This window comes from Dasypus novemcinctus, chromosome 10 (genome assembly GCF_030445035.2).
Source record: "Dasypus novemcinctus isolate mDasNov1 chromosome 10, mDasNov1.1.hap2, whole genome shotgun sequence".
NCBI classification, from domain to species: domain Eukaryota; kingdom Metazoa; phylum Chordata; class Mammalia; order Cingulata; family Dasypodidae; genus Dasypus; species Dasypus novemcinctus.
In genome coordinates this window covers 48104261-48114944 of record NC_080682.1, presented here as the reverse complement: position 1 = coordinate 48114944, position 10684 = coordinate 48104261, and positions in this window count along the sequence as shown.

Genomic DNA, 10684 nt, shown 5'->3' with positions numbered 1-10684 from the left:
GGGAGGATGAGTTATTTTCTGAGAGACCAGATAGTGCCTGCCAACTTCCACATCATGGCACCAGGGTAAATGAATGAGGCTGCTAAGGGCTGGAGATGACCTTCAAGGGCTCCTGCTGCCCCAGGACTACCCCAAAGGGGAAGGAAGCAATATCTCAGCAGATCTCTAAGCCAATCACACTGATCAGGCTAGGGAACTCTGCTCTGGAAAATAATGAAAAGTGAGAGAGGTATTTTGGGAGTCCAAATATGCTTAGGGTAGTACTGTGTGAAGCCTCTAATGGGCACTTAGAGAAAAATCAGTGGATAGGGTCACATAGTGGGTAAGGGCACTGGTTTGAAGTGGCATGGCTCTAAGTCCAAAACCCCTTTCTAAGCTTCATACCTTAGAGAAATGATGTAACTTCCCAAACCTAAGTTTCTTCATCTGTCAACTGAAGTTCTTTCCTTAGAAGGTTGTTTTGAAGATAAATGAAATACTGTGTGTAAAACAAATTTCACAGAGTATGACAGTTTTGGTCTATGGATTTAGCTATATCAAGTGCTACAGCAGCTCACAATATAGTAGTTGGTCGGGCTCGCTGACTGCTCAGCTGGCACCCTTTGGCTGATGGTTGGGCTTACACACTGATCAGCTGGCACCCTTTGGTTGCTGGTTGAGATCACTCTTCAGCTTCTCTGCAGCCCAAGTCGAGGACTAGCCAGCTCCTTATTTAGGTCTCTCACCTCACTGAGGGGGAGGAAGTGACATGGATTCCAATTTGTCCCTCCCTCCCCTACTTTACAACCCATTTTTCTTTCAAGTCCACCACCAGCTTCAGAGAAAACAGCCTCTCTTAGGCTGCTTCCACAGCTCCTGCAACTGTGTAAGGGCTAAATCTAATTTTTTAAAAAACTCTGATTGAATATCACTCATTAGCACTTCTGCTTCCTGATCAAACCTTAACTGATACACTGCGCCTGACACATAGTAAGTGCTCACAAAAGGAAGTATTGGCATAATTTAGGTGTAGATCATTGTTAAGAGTACAGTCTTTTGGTTCCAGTTCAAGCTCCACCTTAGACAAGTCTCTTAGTCTCTCTGAGATTCCATTTCCTCAGCTGTAAAATGGTGATAATAATATGATCTGTTTCATCAGGCTGTGGAAATGATCAAATGAGATCAGGCAAGTGAACTCAGGACTTGACATTATAAGTAGCAGAGAGGAAATCTTTATTTCCCATTTTAATTCTTGGATTTAGTATTTGGAAATCCCTCACCAATAGGTAACAGCTTCATCCTTCAAACTCTCTTTATCAGTAATGAAATAATATTTTTGTCTCCCATCTGTGTTTTTTTTATATTTTATTTATCAATTGGTTTAGAACTGGACCATGAAAAAGGGATGCTATTTACCAGATTCCTTCAAAGGATCCCTCCACCAACTGTTAGGACTCAATAAATAATTATGATAACCCTTTGATTTGGTAAGAGTTCTTTAGAGACCCTTGTATCATAACTATTACCTTTGTACTCCCCTAAGAAGTCTGACACAGGTAGGGTTAAACAGAGGGGCTCTCCACTAGAACTCAACAGACCTAGGTTTCCACCCTGGCTCTGCCAACAAGCCTTCTCTGAGCCTTGCTTTCCTCATCTACAAAGGAAGAGAGTTGAGTCCATAAGGTCCTTTAAACCCCAGCAGTCCATAACCCTAATTTTATTTTCATTTTTATTTTTAAAAGAGGTTGAAGGGCTTAATTCAGTGTTTCCTCAAGTGTGGTCCTGGACCAGCAGCAGCGGCAGCATCCCCAGACATTTATTAGTTGTGCAAATTATCAGGCCCCGCTCTAGATCCAAAACTGGGAAACTAGAGGTAAGACCCAAATATCTATTTTAACAGACCCTCCAAGTGATTCTGATGCTCCCTCAAGTTTGAGACCACATGGATTTAATCAGGACCATGACTTCTTCTCATTGCTGTTCGGGTCTGAAGAGAAGGACCTGGTAAGACACAAATGCATTTGAAGACAAAGCCAGTCAAAAAATACAGGTAAAATGGAAGGACTAACCCTGAGTAATACTCTAAAAATCTCGACTTCCTACAATTAGAAACCTAGGTTAGAGCTGGCCATCGTGCTAACACAATTATCAGGACATTTCCCCTGGAATCAGCCACTTAGCTGGAACTATTTTCAGTTGGCAACCGAGGAATCTGCTTCTTGTAAACAGGAGAGTGAAGCAGACATAAGGGATGGTGTTTATTAAAGTTGAATTCAGCATCAGCTTTTTTCAGTTCCATTATTTCTTTTAACAAATACTCTTATGTATATGCTTTCATAAATGAGTAAACAAGGTAAATTCATGCATGTTCTAGGTATTTTTATTTCAGTCTTTTATTTTTTCCTCTTCCCTTTCTCTCTTGACTCAAAACTTCTATATCCTTTCCTAATCTCACTGAGATAATGCGTATTAATAACCAAGTATGTGACATATATTTTTCTCCATACTCAGGTAATCAAATATAAACCCACACACATTCTTTCACACATATCTTGTTTTAGTCACACCTCATGGAAATTCTTCCACATTGAGCTCTCACCCATGCTTCACAAAAGCTAGGTAGTATTCCATGACACACACACACACTATAATTCATATGACCAATTCCCGAATAATGCACACTCACTTAGGTTGCAACTTTTCACCACCCCAAGTATTGTTGCAATAAACAACTTGTATGTATATGTTTGTACCGTGGTAATTTTATTTCCGCAGGATACATTTCCAAGAGTGGAATATAGGGCTCAAAGACTCTATGTATTTCCTTTTTTTTTTTTTAAGATTTATTTATTTTGTATTTATTTCTCTCCCTTCCCCCCCCCTCCCTCCCCCCCCCCCCCAGGGGTCTGCTCTCTGTGTCAATTTGCTGTGTGTGTTCTGTGTCTGCTTCTATTCTTGTCAGCAGCTCGGGAATCTGTGCTTCTTTTCATTGTGTCATCTTGCTGCATTAGCTCTCCATGTGTGCGGCACCACTCCCTGACAGGCTGGACTTTCTTTCACACTGGGCAGCTCTTCTTACGGGGCGCACTCCTTGAGTGTGAGGCTCCCCTACTTGGGGGACACCCCTGCGTGGCAGGGCACTCCTTGCGCGCATCAGCACAGTGCGTGGGCCAGCTTCACACGGGTCAAGGAGGCCCGGGGTTTGAACCATGGGCCTCCCATGTGGTAGGTGGATGCCCAGTCCATTGGGCTAAGTCTGCTTCCCTGTGTAGTTCTAATTTAATAGATGTTGCTACATAGGTCTTAGAACAGTCATAGCAATTTATGTTTTTCAATGCAACATATAGGACTATCCATTTTTGCAAAGTGTTACTGATTTTTTAAATTTTTTCTTATCTAAAATTTCTTCTTACATGGAAAGTAATATCTCATTGTTATTTTAATTTGCATTTTCCTGTCTATTATTGAATTTGGGCCTCTTTTCTTGTGTTTGTTACTATGTGAACTTGCTATCCTGTGTACAGATTATTCATGCTCTGTTTCACTTTTCTTCTGGGTCTTTTGTACCCTCTTGTACATTTTTTAGAGCCCTAGGTATTTTAGAATATTAATCGTTTGTCTGCCATCAGCACTTTAATTATTTTTTTCAAAAATATTTATCTATTATCTTTGTTTATGCTATTTATTATAGCCATTTTATATAGTCACAAAGCACTCTAGAGTGTTATGTAACCACCTCAACTTCTTACAGAATTTTTACTTTTTATGTTTATAAGTATTTTATAGGTTTTTCATGAATGGCTTTTATTTCTTTATTTCCATTTTGAGGTGGCTGTTGATAAAATAGAGAACAGATACAGCTATTTGCATATTTATTCAACTCTTTACAAAATTTTCTTGCCAAATCTAATTGTTTTTTAATAGTCTCTTCAGTTACTAGATACCATCAGATAGTCAGAAAATGAGACTATCTCTTATTTTCCAATATTTTTACAAGTTATTTAATATTATTTTCTTATTGCATTCACTTATTGTATTGAAATTATTCAACATTCCAAGACAATATTGACTAATAATGATGTGGTCGTCAATATCTAGTCCTGATTTTAATAGAAATTTTAAGTGGCTGGTAATCAAATTCTTTTTAAATATGCTAATAGAGGGATATAACAGTTGTCCTATAATTGGCTGCTAAATTTTCTCTTATTGAATCACCTTTGCATTCTGAAAGAAAATTGCCCTAGATAATAGAATGCTTTGTAATAGGTGCATCACTATTCTATTTATTAGGATTTTCCTTAGGATTTTTGTATTTGTATTTATAAGTAAAATTGGTCTACTGTTTTCCTTTTTGTACTATTTCAATCAGGTTTTGGTATCAAAATTCTGCTCTAGTCCCAAAATTAATTGAAGTGCTTTTGATTTATTTTTTATCCAATGGTTATCTAAGACTATATTTCTTAATATTCTAAGTAATTAAGAGTTTCAGTCACCCTTTTATTCTTTTTTAATGTATTAGATGATGATTAAAGAAGGTGGCCTATAAATCTCAACAGTTTTGATTTGTAAATATTTACTTTGTGTAAATATCCCACATATATATATATATATAAATATAATTATGTGCATGTATAAATTATGTTAATCAATTTTTATGTTCTTAAGTAGGTTTTGTCTAACATAACTATGCAATTGGGAAGAAGGAGGGAAATACTGAAGTCGGCCCTATCTGTATTTTTAGATTTCCTGATATCTTAGTCTTTCTTTCTTTATATTTAGTGATTGTATTGTTTGATTTATACAAAAGTTTTAAAATTTTACATTTTCTTATAAATCACACCTTCTTTTACTACATAATCCTAACTTTACTTTGTTTAGTTTTCCTAATTGGCAATGTCATCTTGTTTGATATTAATATCCCCACTTCTGATTCTGTTTCCCTGTTTCTCTTTGCCCACTCCTTTATTTTCTTTATTTCTTTCCATCTTTGGTTCAAAATCCTTAGTTCATTTTCAGCCAAAATGAAACTAAAAAAAATCCCTGTGCCTACCATGTGTTCCTTCTCCATCCTGTCCACTGCCTCTCTCACATGAGCAAAACACTACATTCATGAGTTCCTTGATTATTTAATATAACATGCACATGAATTCTTTAAAATCTACTATTCTAAAATATTTATGGTTAAATGTGATAAAGTCTGAATTATCTCGAAAAAATCCAGGGATTGGGGGAAATGTGTAGAGGTAAAGATAAAACAGGTTTGAGCATGAGTTGATAATTTCTGTTACTGAATAATGAGCACATGTTGTTCATTAGCCTATTTTTAATATTTTTTGTACGCTTTACATTTTCCAGAACAGAAAGTTTTTTAAAGGTATTGTTTATTTTTAACTGTTTACAAATATATAGAAAAGGGATTGCCTCCATCTAGTCTTCCTACTTCTTTTTTTCACATATTGTTATACTGCTAATAATTATCCATAACATTGGGAGTAGCAACTATCGATTCATTTGGACTTTCCTATAATATTTCCTTGTGTGACTACGCCACAGTTTGTCTATTCTTGTGTTAATGGGCTTTTATTTTAAGTGTATTTGTAAACAACATGTTGCTGGGGCTTATTTTTTTTTTTACTTTTTATTTTGAAATAATTATGGATTCACAGGAAATTGCAAAGAAATGTACAGGGAGGCCCCATGAATCCTTTGATCAGCCTCCCCTGGTATTAACATCTTGCATAATTATAATATAAAAATCAAGAAATTGAAAGTGGTGCAGTCCACAGAGCTTATTCAGATTTCACCAATTACACACACACTCATTTATGTGTGTATATATATGTGTGTGTGTGTATATGTGTATAGTTGTATGCAATATTATCACATGTAGCTTTGTCTAATTACCACCATACTCAAGATACAGAACTGTATCACCACCACAAGCTCTCTTTATAGCCACATCCACCCATCTTGCCATTTTTAACCCCTAACAACCACTAATCTGTTCTCCATTGCTGTAATTTTTATTTCAAGAATGTTATATAAATGGAATAATACTGTATGTAATCTTTTGAGATTGACCGAGGTTTTTTTAATGCAACCCAATTCTTTTTCTTTTGTAGAATTTAGTCAGAAAACATTCAGTATAAAGACTATTTAACTTTATTTTTCTGTCTTATTCTATGTTTATTATTTTACATTGTTGTTCCTTCTTTCAATACATTTGATGATTAATTATTCATTTCAATTTCCTTCTTGTTAATTTGGAATCATTAGCTTACCTTTTTCAGAGCTTATATTAGACTCATGTTTACCTGCTATTATCTTAGTGTCCTACCTGCTAAGAAAAAAACCATACAATGGACTGATATAACAGCAAGAATTTATTGGCTTATCATTTCAGAGGCTAGAAGGTGAGCTCTCTCCTGGGGTCAGTAACTTGTAGCTGGCCAGCAATCTTTGGGGTTCCATGGCTTTTCCATCACATGGCAACACATATGCTAGCATCTTATCTTTTCTTTTCTGGTTCTGTTGACTTCAGCTTCTAGCTGTTCCCCATGGCTTCTGTCTGCCTGAATTTCATTCTGCTTATTAAAGATTCCAGTAATTCAGATTAAAGCCCAACCTGATTCAGTTGGGCGACACCCCAACTAAAAATAACATCTTCAAGAGATCCTATTTACAATGGGTCTACATCTACCAGAACACCAACCATGGTCTGAGACCTGAACATGCCTTTTACGGGTGACATTATTCAATCCCCAGCAACTATTATTGGAAAACAAAGTATTATTTATCCACTAAAATATATTCTGCTCTTATCCATCACCAGGGTGCTTTATTTACTTCCACATTCATCCACCTAATTAAGATGTGATCTTTAGAAAACTTTTACTTCACTCCCCCTCTTTTTCACTCCTCCCTTCCCAGGCCCCCTACTATGAGACTATATTAACATGGAACACTCTTCCTACCCATCTTTCACTCCTAAGATTTGCTAAAACTAATTTATAATTTCTCTTGGAGTACATTCCTTCAATTTCAAGGGTCCTTATTTAGCATTTATAAATATATTCCCAGAAAGTCCACAATTATCTACTTATTCACCACTGTTTCTTCTACTTTTCTCCTTCCCTCATCTTAAAATTTTTATACTGATTAATTTGTGATTTGATTAGAATCCTTTCTTGTTACCTTACTCAGGTCAAGTACCTAAATGATGCTCTCTGAATTCTTACATCTCCACAAATAGGTTTCTTTTGGCCTAATAGAATGATGATACTTTGTATGGTTATAAGATTCTTGAATTAGCCATTTTCTTTCAGTAGTTTCTAGATTTTATCCCACCATCTTATAACTATCTATATACTGGTAGGTATCCAATATCATTATATTTTTTCCTTTGTTGAATAAATGGGTGTGTATCTTGTGTTCTTTCTGAATGCTTAAATGACTTTCTTTTTATCTTTAGAATTCAGGAAATTTTACAAGAATAAGCTTCAGTATGTGTTATTGAATCTTGGGGGCGGGGTGTCAATAAATAGAACCTTCCTTCTGTAACTGGATTTTGTCTAGGTTCTTGACTATACTGCAGAAATGAATTTCAAGAGTATGTCAGGTTAGTTAGGCCAGTAATTTATTAAGTAGGGAGGGAAGAGAAATTGGTGAAAGTAACAGTTAATGTATCTGAGGTAGAGAGGAAGGGGCTGAAAAATGATAAAGCAGGCTGATTTACAGACTACAATTACCATTATAGATTATAAATTCCAGGTTTACTTGTGTATTAATCCAGGCAGGGGTGAAGAAGCCAGAACAAGGCATGAACAAGCTCTGGGACCAAGTGAAGCCAAGAAAGCACAGGAGAAGAGATTCTGCCTTTTCACTTGCTTTTAAAACCATTAATTATTCCACCCCTTTTCTAATGGCAGGGGAGGAGTCCCAACTGTTTGCTGTTTTGATTGATTACCCCACTCATCAATCCCCCAGGAGGGCTCGATAATAAGGCCCTTGGAAAATATCTGGGACTCCTTCTGGCTTCTGGGGGAAATCTTGTTCTGAATTGGATTTCTCACAAGAGTCTTCCAGCAGCCATCTTGGGGTTACTGATGTCCACATGAACTTCTTGCCAGGTTCCAGAGTTCTCTATTGATTCCCCATCTTACAAGCCTGCTTCATTCCTCCCTCAGAGACTTTACACCTTTATTCTTAAAGGGATGCTGAAGGGTGATGATCATATTTCTGTAGCTACTTCCTGCTGGTTGGGGCAGTAGCCCACCTGACAAGGTATAAAACCCTCCTGCTATTCCATCTCAGTTGGAAGAAGATGGATCCAGTATCCTGGGTGAAGCTGGATGAAGTCCTCATATGGCTAATAAGATGTTGATTGTGAAAGAAATAAATGTAATTAGAATTTTGAGAATATATGGTCCCACTCAGAGGATACTGGAACACAAAAGTAGAAAAGGCCAGGTGACTGCAAAGGCTGCATCTACCCAAAATTGGTGGGAAACAGTATTTTTCCTCTAGTTATTTTATGTTGGTGGTTAACTCTAGAGAGAGATTGCAGAAGACAACGGACTTGGGTATAAATTTCCAAACCCAGTTCCTATTGTAAAGGAGAGGAATGAGAATATACATTGCCCTTTTAGTTAAGCTATAGGAGATGAAAACAGACAAGGTTTCTTAAGGGATGTCTGGTTTGCCCTCCCCCTAACAATAGTCATCTGGGCTAAGGTCAGAGGGAACAGCTGACTTTGATGCAGACACTACCTAGCTTTGTCTCTTGAAGAGGTATTTCATGCCATCCAAAAACTGGCATTTGTACATCATGTCAGGTGCTTCTGGTGAACTGGTTCTTTCCTGGGCAGTTGGCTCCCCTCAGGATTATTGCACCAAGCTGGAAATTCCTTTAACTTTGATAGCTGTGGGAGTGATCAGAACTACAGAGTAAAGTTCCTTCCCTTTGTGCTCTAATTGAGAGTGAGGCTTGTTTTCTTGCCAAGTTTTGATCAGAACCTGATTTCCAGATCCTAGGTGAGGAAAGGTTGCCCATGGACCATCTCAAAGGGGCTAAACTGAAGTGGGTCCTAGCCACCTTGTTTGCTGTTTCTCTTCTGGTGGGAAAATACTTAGCCCTAGTAAGATGACATGTGGGTCTACCGGTCCTCCCCAGGATATGAGTGGGACATATTCTAGAACAAGGGCCAAGAGAGATACCTGGGTTAAACACATTCATTAACTACTTAGAAAATGAAGTTTACCAGGACTTTTAACATACTCAATATTTCTCTGCCTATGATCTACAATAGAAAAGATATCACCATAATCATCAGTCATATATCTAGAATAGGATATAGGTACAATACATAAGACTAATTAATGTACTACCCATTGCATAAGTTTCTCTCTGAGCTGCAATTAATAGATTTAAGTTCCAGGTTTACAATACCTTACATGTGATCTCTCCATGGGAGCAGGCCAATTGTGTTTAAGTTCTACTCACAGTACTCTGGTGGTCATTGCTCCACTTGGTATGTCCTTCTCTCAGCCAGCAAGCTGCAACACAGTTGACAGTAGAGAGAAGCTAGGAAGGTAGGTTCCAGTATTCCACTGGCCTGGTACACAGCACTCTTTAGCACTATGAAACAGTGCCAGTCTGGAGGCAATATCCATTGTACATTTTGCTGTATGAAGCCATTATTGGCTGCTGCAGGAGTTTGAAACTGTAAGGTAGTCTCCATCAACTTCAGGAGCATAACCAGAGATGTAGTAGAGATCTTTATTGTTTTAGGGGTCAGTGACCAGTCTAGCCAATAACTAATGTGGAGAGGCAACTGTGGGGGTAGACAACGGAAAGCAGTTAAATGGCCTGCGTAATGGCCAACTAGGAGTTTCTGGCCATGCATATCCAGTTGGGGCTGAGTCAGCACTCTTATATAATGTCTTATGTAATCCTCATGTGTGCACTTATATAACCAACTAGCTCGTGGCCACCTTTGTTTAACAATGTATAAAAGCTGATGGATTGTTCACCAGAGAGATTGAATAGAATAGAGAGGGTGAAGATGATTAAACCATGAGCACTCTACTGGCTGCCCCACATGCTTTCTTTCAATTCACTACTGGACCAGAGCATCCACCACTGGCTTAGCAACTTGGACCCAACATTTGGCGTAGTCGGCCGGATCCAGTGAGTGAGCTGTCTGCTCCAGAATACCCGGACTCTGATGGGATGTGGTCCCCCAAAGGACTTTGCTATTCCATAGCAGCTATTTTGCTACAATGGTCTGCTCCAGAAAGTTGGGAGCATGTTGACCCTACCCACCAGGCTATAGCCAAACCCCAAAAGAGCTTGAAGCCAGTTTCTTGACTTCTCAGTGCAGGGGGCGGGGGGGGCGAAGAGGGGGGCAGTGAATAGGCAAGGTGTCATGTGTCTACCTTACTATTTGAGAGAATAGCATAAGGAGACCTTGACAGCCCAGGCACAGGTGCAGAAGCTGCAGACAACCCAGGAGGAACTGGCATCTCGGATCCATGCACTGAAAGAGGAGGCAGCTATGTGAGGACCGAGTAGAGCTGATGGTCCAGGAAGTGAGACGTTGTTGTCTCAGGCAAGTACCCATCCATTGCTACATGCATGCCCCATAATAAAATGGCAGACTGAGCATGATCAGCCTATGGCACCTGGGAGTGGAGTGGCAGGACC